Source organism: Anopheles coluzzii, chromosome X, assembly GCF_943734685.1.
Source record: "Anopheles coluzzii chromosome X, AcolN3, whole genome shotgun sequence".
Taxonomy (NCBI): domain Eukaryota; kingdom Metazoa; phylum Arthropoda; class Insecta; order Diptera; family Culicidae; genus Anopheles; species Anopheles coluzzii.
The window spans coordinates 8,055,569-8,068,388 of NC_064669.1; positions in this window are offsets into that span (position 1 = coordinate 8,055,569).

The window sequence follows — 12,820 nt, forward strand, 5'->3', positions numbered from 1 at the left end:
GGTACTAATGGCGGCACTTTCTGGTTTCTGACTATGTGTAGGGTGTGTGCGTGGAAGTATTACGTAAATGATTAGTAGTGGTAGTAACCATTATACACACACACATGCATACACACACAGCGTGTCTGTGTGTGTGTGCAACACAATACAAAGGTCAAAGCTTATCGTAAAACATATCAGGTAGCATACTGCAGTGCGCAGTTCTGTTTGGCACTACTGTGCACTAGTCTAGCCACCATATGCAATATGCAAGAGAGACATAGTCACCCATCCTCCCGCCACCCTTTGAGCTTATCCACCTGTGTGACCTGAAAATCTCGAGAGGAATGGACAGTGTGAAAAGAAACCGAAAGTCAACAGCTGTCAGTGTAAGACCGCAACGCGCTTGCGCCACTCCTCCGATGTAGTACACCACAACAGCTGCAAACAGGAGGCAGAACAAAACCCAACACAAGAACCTGGGCCAGAGAGGCTGACATTTAGTGAAGACCGTTGATAGTAGACGAACGGGCCTGTGTGCTAAAGTAGCCGGTTACACGGATGCACAGCATTGGCGACAGGTCGTTGGCGCCCCTTTTCGGCAGTCGAAATCGATCTGGCAAGTGTACGGGCCGGGTTCACGGGCGCTAGCGGGTGAAGTCTGATTTTTGGACGCATTTTGTTTTCTGCCAACGTTGGTGGAGTGCGCGTAAAGCCGGAGGCGGAGTTAGCTGTCCAAGTTTTGTGTCCAATGTGCTGTACTAGTATTATGAACAATCACACGCAAACGCACGCCGACACCTTAGCAAGTTCCTTGTGAGTTGTGAATTGAGTTGTGTGAATTGAGCGGTATAGCATTTCCGAGACTGTAAACTTAAGCGTATGTGCGGCTAGTGCATTATCGTTACAATTGATTACTGGAAAAGTATTACTAGACAAACTATACGAACAAAAAAAAAACCCATGCATATCACTCGGCCCCATACGCGAGGTGGGGTTGGGAAAGAAACTAACACACAAACACACCGTCAGGCCGAGCAGTTTAGTTGTTGAGCGTGGTCCGAGGGTAGTGTAGTAACCACCGCACGACGTTTAGTAGTTTTTTACGTTACTTGCCGTGCTTGGTGTGCTTGCGAGGGTGCACAAATTGCCTCTATGTGTCAGTGGAACCAGGCAGGCAGCAGCAGACGGAAGTGTAACCGCAGTACGTGCATCTGTACACTTTCTGTCGCGTGTACACTTGCGGTAAATATATATATATATACACACGCATATAACACAAAACAAAACAAAACATGTACGGAAAGTAGTTTTATCATCTTATTACAAAGGCCTTCTAGAGACAAAGAATAACGAAACAAAGAAAAACGAAGAAGATGAACAAACAACCAAACACTAAGAATACGTTTTTGTACAGTGAGGCACTAGCACGGAACGCTACCAGTATTACGAGAAGAAGAACATACAAAAATCAGTAGCATAACTGTCTACCTTGTAAATCATACAGGATGAGCTAGTGCATCGTTACACAGTCAGTAGTGTGCAGTTAGTAGTGTGGGTTCGCCGCCATGCCGGCCATACCATTATTGCAATTGTGTTAATGCTAGTGTCCTATTCTTTGTTTGGACGCTGTAGTTCCATTGCTTGGACATCAACAGACATATCAAATATTGCAATGCAAACAAATACGCACACACACACGCACAGACACAACACAAAATAGAGCTAATGAATGAGTGGTAGTAGCGCAAGATGAATGCCAACGCATTTCTAAGTGATCGAGTCGAAATGACCAGTGTGTGTGTGTGTGTGTGTGTGTGTGTGTGTGTGTGTGTGTGTGTGGGTGTGTGTGTGGGTGTGCGTTTGTGGAACATCCCTAGCCGTAGGTTTGTTTGTAATGTAAGTCCCGCTAAGAACTTCTTCACGAATCGTTTCTACTCACACGCTTGTACGGAAGAGGTGATTTGAGGTTAGGTTTGTTTCGCTGTTTCTATGGCCGATCGATACCGATTGGCGATCGTTGGTTCGGTACCACGATTGTTTGTGCCACGATTCGTTTTGGCCTGTACTCTCCTGCATTTCTGTTACATCGATAAAGACTGAATTTCGGACTTGTATGTCAACTGATACGTATTATCAATCATATACAAAAAAAGGAACACTCCTTTTCTCCCACAGCGAATCCTGCGAGCATTTGGAAAACTATATGGTTGATTAATTTTTTCTTTCGCTGTTTCTGATATAAATATATGTATACACACACATGAAGAAAAAAAAACAAATTGGCGCTCACTAATTCAGACTGGAATTCAGCTAAGTAAACTAGCGTTTAGTTTCGGATAGAATTGATTGTTTCAATTATTATATTTCTTATGTTTTTTAAGCATAAATTTTGTTTTTGTTGTATGAATGAGTTACTTGTAGCTAATAACTCTTAGTTTAAATTAATTACCAACCCAATAGTTATGGCCACACTACTCGTTTGCCAAAACTGTATAATCACACTATCTCTTTTGCTTATATTGCTTATATTGTTTACAACAATGGTTCATCGTTTAAATGACCCCTTCTATACCAAGGAAGTAACTCATCGCAGGCAGATCGGTCGCCGCTGCCGGATATTCTGTTTTCATGGGTGTGCGTGCACTAGACGGTAGCCGTTGCGTACCAAAGTATGATTTTACACCGTCGCCACGGACGACACACCGTAACGTCTGTTACTATGCACTAAGCAGCTTAGTATGCGTGAACGTTTTCACTACACTGCGGGCTGCAGCAGCAGCAGCAGCAGCAACAGCGGAAGCTCCAATGACAATAAAAATAAGCAAGTCATTCTATTTTTACTCTTTTTCTCCTATGGAAGTGAAACAAAAAAAAAAGGAAATAATGTAGAAAAAATCTAACCAAACACGATTGTCGTTTGCTTGCGTGAGTGTATTTTTTTGTGTGTAGTGTGCACGATACATTGGGCAGGAAAACCAACACAACAGCAAACAATAAAATTAGTAACTATACTATAGCGTGGTTTGGGCGGATTGCGTTCGACTGTTTAGAAAACACTGTTTAGGCATGTACGTGTAATTGCACCACAAAATGGTTGACAAAATAAAACTAAATGGTTCGCTATTGAGAAGCGCTATTAGGGTTTTTTTTTGTTAAAATCTTAGTAATTGAAAAGCTTTTTAACTGTCAAGAAACAAGAGAGAGAGAGAGAGAGAGAGAGAGAGAGAGAGAGAGAGAGAGGAAAGATAACAACAACATATCGTATTTATAAACAACATCGTATTTATAAACAAGCATATTATCTAGATTAGTGCCTGTCTGTGACGAATAAGTAAATCGACAAGTCAAACCGTAAAGCTGATAGATAATAATGTACTTATTCACCAATAGCAACATCCAGTGGAAATTTCAATGTCTATGAACAATAATTAACAATCACACTTGAACCAACACACACACACTGAAACAACAGAACAGAACACAGCAGACGACGACCACAAGGATAGCAGCTGCACGGTAGCGGTAAAAAAACGCTCGTAGTACGATGTTAGTATACTATTTTTGATTTAAGCCGTGTTTTGCTACTTCTTGCTACATCTCGCACCCAAAAAGGTAGACGCGTGACGGGGTGAACGTGCCGCTTCGTGTGTTCGGTAGTGACTGGGGCAAGCTTTTAGGTATCTTTCCCAAAGCGAATGCAGCGCACTTTTTAAATGCGCAGGTTTTTTTGGAGGATCAAACGATGAACGAGGTTACAAAATTAGCAACAAAATACTCTGCTGAAGTGATATTTCCAGCTGACACGTTAGCGCTGTGTGCCCATGCAACCCACCCATGAGGACGCCTGTAGAACAGGCATCAGCAGACATTGGAAGGGGAGGGGGGGGGGGGGGGGGTTGTTGGGTCAAATGAAAAAAAAAAACAAGGAAACAGTAGTAGGTGTGTTTAGATTCTAAGTAGCTGCAACTCCATCAGATTGAACGTTCAATGCTATTATGTAGTAAAGGTTAAATGGAAGGTATACATACATATATATTAAACAAACAACACAAAACAAAACTACCAAACTTTAAAACTCTCTAAATGATAATTAACTAAAAGCGATTAGCGTCGAATCGTACCACATTTTATAAATGTAAAACGAAGAAAGTATTAAAGTGAAACACACAAACAAGAAATGATACTAAATAACACTACAACTAGTTTAAAAGCATACTCCACTTAGCTTAGTAGCTTATCCTGTTGGAAGCGTTGGTAAGGGATTTTGTACGCATTAAAGCCAGTGGCATTAAAATGGAAAAAAAAGAAACATTAAAGAGACTCTCTCTCTCACACACACACACATTGACACGTCGTAGGCAAACCATTTAGTAGGATACGAATTGAAAGCAAAAATTCAGCTGGACTGAGCACGAGGATGAATGGGGTTGAAATGTAACAAAACAACATGCCGCTTTTATTACACACACGAACACACATACAAACGATATAAAGACATTAAATTAGGTTGGCTTTTTAGGTGGCTTAAATTAAACAAAAATTAACAAAAATAACAACATTTTAATACAAAATGCGTCTAGTGTCACAAGTGTCAGGCTACAGAGCAGCGCTTAGTAATTGTTCACCCCTCTCCTTCATCCCTGGGCCTCCTCTTCTCGCAACGCAGCAAGTTAGTCGTCTGCGCGCCTAATTTTCGAACGCTTCGAGGCTGTGTGAGTGTTAGTAGAAACACGTACATAAACGTGTTATAAAAATAGCGTCGGTGTTGCGCGCGTGCGTGTTAGGCGTGTGCCACCTTTTTCATAATAGATGATCAAGGACCATTGCACGCAGGGTTTGCCGGTGTTCGGCTGAATCGATCGGTAGCAGTAGCAGTAGCGTTAGGATACCTTTGGTCTAGAATATATTTTATATTTATCACGATTTAACACAAACACACACACACACACACACACACACACACACACACACACACACACACCAGCCTGTATGCAGGCTTTCGAGACTTATTTAAATACAGTCCTTGCTACGAAGGCACGGTCCCATATGAGGCTTGAACCCATACCGGGCATGTTTAGTAAGTCGTACGAGTTGACGACTGTACCACGGGACCGCCCCTACACCTACACACATGTATGTAATTACTAAACAATTAAACTATTGTGAATAGAGAGAGAGAGAGAGAGAGAGAGAAAGAGAGAGAGACCGAGAAAGGTAGTTAGGGAGAAAAACGAGCGAAAAAGAAATAGAAAATGAAAGAAAAGTAAAGAGAGAAATCGAAAGAGAAAGAGTAAGGGATTGAGAGACAAAGAAATAGAGAGAGAGAGAGAGATAGAGCGATAGAGAGAGAGAAAGAGAGAAAGAGAGAAAAAGAGAAAGAGAGAAAGAGAGAAACAGAAAAAGAGAGAAAGAGGGAATGAGAGAAGAAGAGAAAATAAGAGGAATTAGAAAACTCGACCATCCAATGTGTGTGTAAGTGTATATGTGTGTGTGTGTGTGAGAATGTATGTGTGTGCATTACGCTCCCCTGGTAAACTACTTTCGTTCGTATATTGAACAAAAAATGATAGAAAGTCTAGCCTTCTCGATAGAAACAAACATGAAAAGACAAAAGCAAAACAAATAACCTAACCTATACATATAAAAAAAATATATACATAAATATATACATATATTTATACATCGGTGTGGCTGCGGATGTGCGTTTGTGTGAGTGTGTTTGCACGTATGTGTATTTGTTCGCGCGCGTGTGTGAGTGTGTGTTGCTGCTAGTGTGATTGTGATGGTAGAACAAACAAAAAAAAATAATAATAATACAAACAAAGAGAAACAAAAGACAGAGGCAAAGAATAAGTAGTGGTTTGAGTTGAGTTGAGATTCTGTCACTGTCATTAGTACACACCCGTTGTAGTCAGCTCCGTTTACTCCTCTCCGCACCGTCCAAAACAAAGGGAAGAGATGGCAACAAGGAGGAAGAAGAAAAAGAAATAACGAAAGTATAAATGTAGGACACGTGCATGCCAAATCGTTTTTCGTACCCAGTGGTGATGTTGTTTTGTTTTTTTTCCTGTTACACATTTTGCTTCACAGTTAGTACAATTTGAGCACAAAGACTAAAGTCAATTTATGATACAGGGTCGAGTTCTGGTCCTTGTTTGGCATTTATCCCTAACAAGTTGGATAGAACAGTTATTTCAGTGCAGGTTAACAGTTTTTTTTAATTAAAAACACAATACATTAACATATTCCAGCGTCAAATTGCCCAAAAAAAAAATTGCTATAATTTTGATGCGTCAAATTGTGTACAATATTGTAGATTATAACGACCTTTCTTCAGTTTCTAGTTCACCCATAAAAAATTACATAAACAAACCAACAAACCAAAGTTCTATCTACTTGCACTTGTCAGTTCCTTAAGGACGAAGCGACATGTATCGTATATTGACTTTGGTCAAGGCTTACACGTTCTGTAAAGAAAGGTTAGCATATATTTTCCTGTTACTAGTGTTGCACTAGTTCTATTACTATTATATTACAACGAAAGTTGACGGTTGTTTGAGATTTTAAAGTTAAGGATATAGGACGGCACTTTCCCTTTTAAAGGTAGAGGAAGAAAAAAGAAAGGAAGACATTCATCATATCAGACGCAAGGATTTATGAAACCTATTTTTAAGTGCTGAGTGCTTCTTGTTCGTATCACTGTTTGGGTTGTTTCGTTGTTGCCTTACAGTAGTACCATTTAGGAAAACGAGCATTACTACACTATCCGACCACACTGGTACAACACTGACCAGGTACTTCCGACAGCGAAGCGAGATGGATACTAACAAAGAAGAAAAGAAAAACAAAACTACTAAACAAAAGCGATAGATCACTCAAAACTCCCCACCATGCCAAGAGCTTTTTTCGTCGTCCAGCCACTACTTGTACTAGTATGTGTGTGTTAGTAATTAGCAAACATCGCACGGCAAGCACGATGTGCAGGCGAGCGAGCGAGTGTATGTGTGTGTATGTGTCGGTGCGCGGGTTAGCAGCCTGTTTACTAGAGGAGCATATACTACTCGAAAACTTTTTATACGTTTTATGTACCGTCTATTCCTCACGCCGAACCCAGAGCGCTGGATCGTAGCTGCGAAGTAATGCATGACAATGGGAAATGAAAGGAATGAACCTCACGTCAATTCTATTACCGATAAGATAAGTAACCGTATCCTGTGCGATTTAAAGCAAAGAAAGTAAAACAACCAACGGAATGAAACTACCTAACATGGGCTCAAAAACAGCCTGCTCCCCTTTTATAATGTTTAAACAACCTCTAACCATATACCTGCACTGGTGGGCACGAAGAGAGTATATATATATACATGTATGTTAATCATCCAATCCAAGCCCTCAGTTTAGTGTAGCAATAGTTGTGTAGTGTGCTGCTAAGCAAGAGCTGTAAAAAAAAAGAAAAGAAAAACAAACAAACCAACAAACAAAATGCAAAGCGCGTTCGCTTCCCGCCAAATGTGCGCGTGCACCTGTTTATAGTTTGTAGCGAACGTTTATCATCCCACCTTGAATTCTAAATAGAAAGCAAAGTAACAAAACCGGCGCGGCGCTGTATCGCACACACGTACACACTTTTGTGAAACGCATTTCCAGTGCGAACAGCACACCAATCAACCTGTAGATGTTACTAAGCGTGTAACGCACACACATACATACACATACATACATACACACCTAGTTTGGTTTCAACAACATTGCAAACAATAACGCTAAACAATAACAAAATAAGCACTGAGTGCTATTATTACACTGCTAGTGCTACTAACGCGTCACGCGGAGTGTTGTTGCGGCGTCACTCGATCTGCGATACATGTTGTGCAAAATACTTCCGACACCGACGCGCCGCGTTCTTAGCGTTCCCGGGAGGTTCCGCAAAAACGTGCATACGTATGTTTTAGACCAAACCGTGCACCATGTGTATACTAATAACCCTCCCCCGTAGCTGACCCCCCCCCAGTGGCACTAAGAATGCGAACTTGATATATTAGCGCTTGCAGCAGGATGTGCGTGTGTGTGTGTGTGTGTGTGTGTGCATCGTGGCCACGTGTTTGCACGAACCTTAGAGGCTTAGTGACTGTTTGGCTGGCTGGCGCCGAGTAGACAACTAGATAGATGCTAGTGGCGCCCTCTGTCGAGGGGGAGGCCTTCGTTGTTTGTAGCCCTACTTTGGATCTGGATCCCCATTAGCCCGTAGCGACTTGATACATATTTTATACATCGTATTGAAACAACCTTTTTCCAGGCTTCAAGGCTAGAACCAAAATCGAGGGATGGAAACACACGGGCAGGCAATGGGCATCGGTAGATGCAGCCGTTATTTAAGCCGTAGAGGACGAAGAAGAAGAAGTAGAAGAAAACGTTGAACGTGTTTTTAGATCACAGCAAGCAACGGTTACAAGTACCATTAGGCGAACGCTGAGTTCGATAGAATATTACACTGTTTGTACGGCTTGCTATGACAGTTTTACTGTACTTTTTATGCTGCACCTGGTCGCCGTGTATCGCGTCGTCTCGTTTAGTGGTTAGGCACGTGGGGATTCACTTTCCTTTCACTCCATGCGCGGTAGCGCTTTTGGAACTGCTCAATTTAAAAAGAAAAAAAAACACACACACACACACTAGCGTTTGACACTTTGCTTACCCATTACCCCAAAACACGCGTGGTGGGCGAAACATGGTTGTAATTTTCGTACAAGAAGCGCACCCAGTAGGGAAGTGGGGGAGCGTTGTTTAGGTTGTTCCCCCCCTCCACCCACCACCACCACCACCAAAATGGGTCAAACGGGAGTTTGAATGCGCAGCCCAGGGCAGTTTGCCTGCCGCGGAAGTCGCACTCTCAGTCCCGTTTGCGCTCAGCAACAGTCAGCTCGGCCGGCCGGTACTCGCGGGGACGCGCTTAATTAGCTTCCAATGGTTCCTAAAGCTAATTCCATCCCGTCCCCCGGGGGAAGCGCCTGGTCGGGCTGGATTGCAGTAGGGGCAGAACCATTTAGTTCGTTTAAAGAAGTAAAAAAAAAAAACAAACAAACCAAAAATAATAACTTTAGCGTTAACGCACTAGGTTGTTAGCATGTGTCGCTGGGGCAGAGATATTGCGGTGTGTGCAGTTAAATTAGGTTCCGGGCTGCAGCTTCGCAGATGGTTTTAGGGGCGAGCTGCTACAAATTACAAAATGATGAATATTTATAGGAATTATCACATTTACATAAAAATATATATTATATATACACAAATACATATAAATATATACATAAATATACACAGTATTGAGACACGGACGTAAAACAAAAGCGTAGTGTAATGGCAAGTGTTACATTCTTCAGAATCACACTCACACACACACACACATAGAAACACGCCCCGCGCGATACATGTTACGTTTTCGATAGGTAAGCTTCAAATTACTGACAAGAAGAACAAAAGGTCTAATGCTTAGCTTTTTCTTTGAGTGTGTTAAACAGCAGCTGAGGCGCATATTTAAGTGGGTTTGAGTAGTGCAAAATTGAAGTGTAAGTGGAAGAAGATAAACAAGAAGTAAAACCAAAGGAATAGGAAATTAAACTAAAAGAAATGAAAACAGAAAGAATACTTATACCTAAGGTAAGGGATGTAGCAAGATAATCCGAAAGTGTCTATTTTATATATATAGAATTGAGTGACCGAGTGAGACCGCGGGGCAGGCGAGAGATTTATAATTTTAACAAACCAAAACCAAATAAATAAAACAAGCAGAAGAATAAAAAAAAACACACACACATACACACAATGGCATAGAAAATACCAAAACAACCGAAATGCTAAGTGACAACAATCGACACAAAACATATCAATTTTCCAAAAACACGATAGATGCGTGAGTCATAAATAGAATAATATGTATTGCAGACAGCCGAATAAGGCGAAACAAACAAACAAACAAACAAAAAAAAACAAACAAAGCATGTAAAATAAAGATATTATGGTACAAAACATAATACAGCGGGTGTTTTCTTCCGCTTTGCGGGCTGCTGCATCAGTGTTCGGAATCACTCATTGCGTTACAAATGTGCTACTATTGCATGAACTACAGTTGGCCCCCGAGAAATGCGTACACTCGAATTTGTCATAACTGTATGCTGGTGTTTTTTTATGGCACTTTTCTGGTGTAACAGGTCTATGAGGTACCAGGCGTCTCCATATGTATTTCCCAAGCACCAAGTAGCACTAAAAGAAATCGAAAATTAATTAAATTCCACTATTCCAGTTATTGATCACTTTCTTGCTTACTGTTTCTCAGCCGAAAAAGTACAGCCTCTATCCTCCATAGATACTTAAAACAACACCCTAACTTCCGTTTGTGCGGTTATCCGGTCCTGTCGGGGCTCGGCCCTTTTGTAAAGCTGTCATCTCGAATAACTTATCAACATGTCCGACATTGGTTCAGGCCCCGCATTGACGTAGTCAGGTTGCATCTATTGAGCAATCGAGTATAGTAACGTGCTCTCTGGAGCACTCTCACAACTCTTATCTTACCCCAGCTATTGTTAGTTCGATTCCAGCTCCGGCAAAAAGGGACCTCCGTACTACTGATGGGTAAAGTCTTCCAGAGTCGGAGTCGTCCGGAGTCCTTCGGAATCGTTCGGAGTTGTCGGAGTCGTCCGGAGTCGAGCGGAGTTGGCCTTCGAAAAAAAGGCCTGTATTCGAAGTGCACGCCCATAGTGAAGGACAATAAAACACCAAGAAATTAAATGCCTGATCACAAGCAAATTGCACCGGACGGCTCCTGTTGACTCCTAACGACTTCGATTCCGGTCGACTACGGGCGACTCCAGACGAGTCTGAACGACCGCCAACGACTCCGGACGACTCCGTGCGACTCCGGACGACTCCGAATGACTCCGAACAACTTCGGGAGACTGCAGACGACTACGAACGATTCCCAACGACTCCAGAGGACTCCGACTCCGGGTGGAACTAGTGGTCCCATTTTGCCGGAGTCGGAAACGGACTAACAATTGCCGGAGATGGATCGGAGTCGTTGGTGCGCTCCAAAGAGCATATCACTACTCCGGACGACTCCGGCCTTCCAGAGTTGGTTCCGAAATTTTCGGAGACGGCTCAGGATCAACACCGGATTTTTGCGAACTTAAGCCATCACTAATCCACGAACCTTTGAAGCTTTCGAGTGTTTTTCTTTATATTTTATATTTCAATATCCTGCAAGTGGGACGTGGAGTTGAACATATGCATAGCGCGTAACAGAGGATCTCTGCGTCCTATTACTGAGCGACGAAAAGGGGCATGTAGTGGAGGACGAGTACCAAACACATGAGATTTGTACACACTTACACATATTTCATGACCTCGGTTAAAAAACTGCCGAAATCCGTTGGCTCTTTCGATTATTGCTGATATGTCAGTTGAAAAATCCCAGTAGCCGAAAATCAGTACCATTTAAAACTGATATATCAGTTAAATAAATATTTGAACCAAAACTCGGCAACACAAAATGCCGAGGACATACGTAGACACAGTTGTCATCGAGCTCATCCATCAAAACAACCGATTGAACCAACCTCAGACTTCCAGGATTCATTTCGGGTCACCTACACGAGGTAAGTATCAACACTCGAACGTGAAGTCTTAACAGGGTCCACTGTGCCTTGCTTCACTCCGCCCGCTTTACAAAACCGTGCCTGTTCCAGTGCCCGCTCCATGTCCGGTTCATTTTCCTGTACCTGTACCACATCCGGACACCATGGCCCATGCGGCGGTTGATCCGGCGCCTGTCCCTACGCTTCCCATCAAACCACGACTCTCATTGATAGGGTGACTTCCTGCTTCGATTTTCACTAGCGCATCTGGCGGCGGCTGGTGGTAGCTTTTTTTGGTCATCGAGGGAATGTTCATGCCGGATATCAAATTTAAGTAGTTTTTTCACCGTTTTTTGACGCGAAAATGGCTGAAATACTTGTTTGTGTTGTATTTTTCAATTACATATTTATACATGTAATTATCTATCAAATAAATACCTTTTGTAGTCCAGTTTAAGAAAAAAAAACATGGAAAAATAACTTATTTTCTGGAACGGCTCCAAATTGTTTGGCAAAATACTTCGGTCAGCCACCGCAAGATGCGCTAGTGAAAATCTAAATTACACTAGCGAGTACGGACAATGTACCTCGGCCGTTATATGAGTATAATCAATAAAAAAATAATTAAAAAACTTTTTAATAAACGATTTTGTCCAGCTACTTTGCTCAAACGGTTCCACCGTGCGCTGCGATGCGAACGGGGTTGTAACTTCAACTCGTCTGTATAAATCGGCCCTACACGGTTATGCACATCAGTGTGACTAGATTATTTGGTGGTTTCGGTAAGAGCAAAACTACTGGAGCCATTTGGCTGTGAAAATTTTGTAAAGTACTGAAAAAATGTTTTTTTTGAAGATTTCTCAAGTGCCACAAATCCACTAAACGATCACTAAACGCTTTATCTAAATTCCGTATAGGTAGAGTGCTTGAGTCGTTTAGAAGCCGTTTAGTGGTCGTTTAGTGGATTTGTGGCACTTGGGTAAACTCTAATGGAAACCACCAGTACTGAAGCAAGTGAGATTTGAGTAATGGTCGTTGATGTCGGTACCCACGTATCTGACCACACGACCATTCATATAGATTTTTGCTCGGAAAGTTAAGAAGGCTATATAGGTTGCAAGAAACACATTGCAAGAAAAGGATAGCAATATAATAATCAGTTTTAATACGCCATCTATTGATCAAACCAATGAAGCTGTGGAGCTTTCATT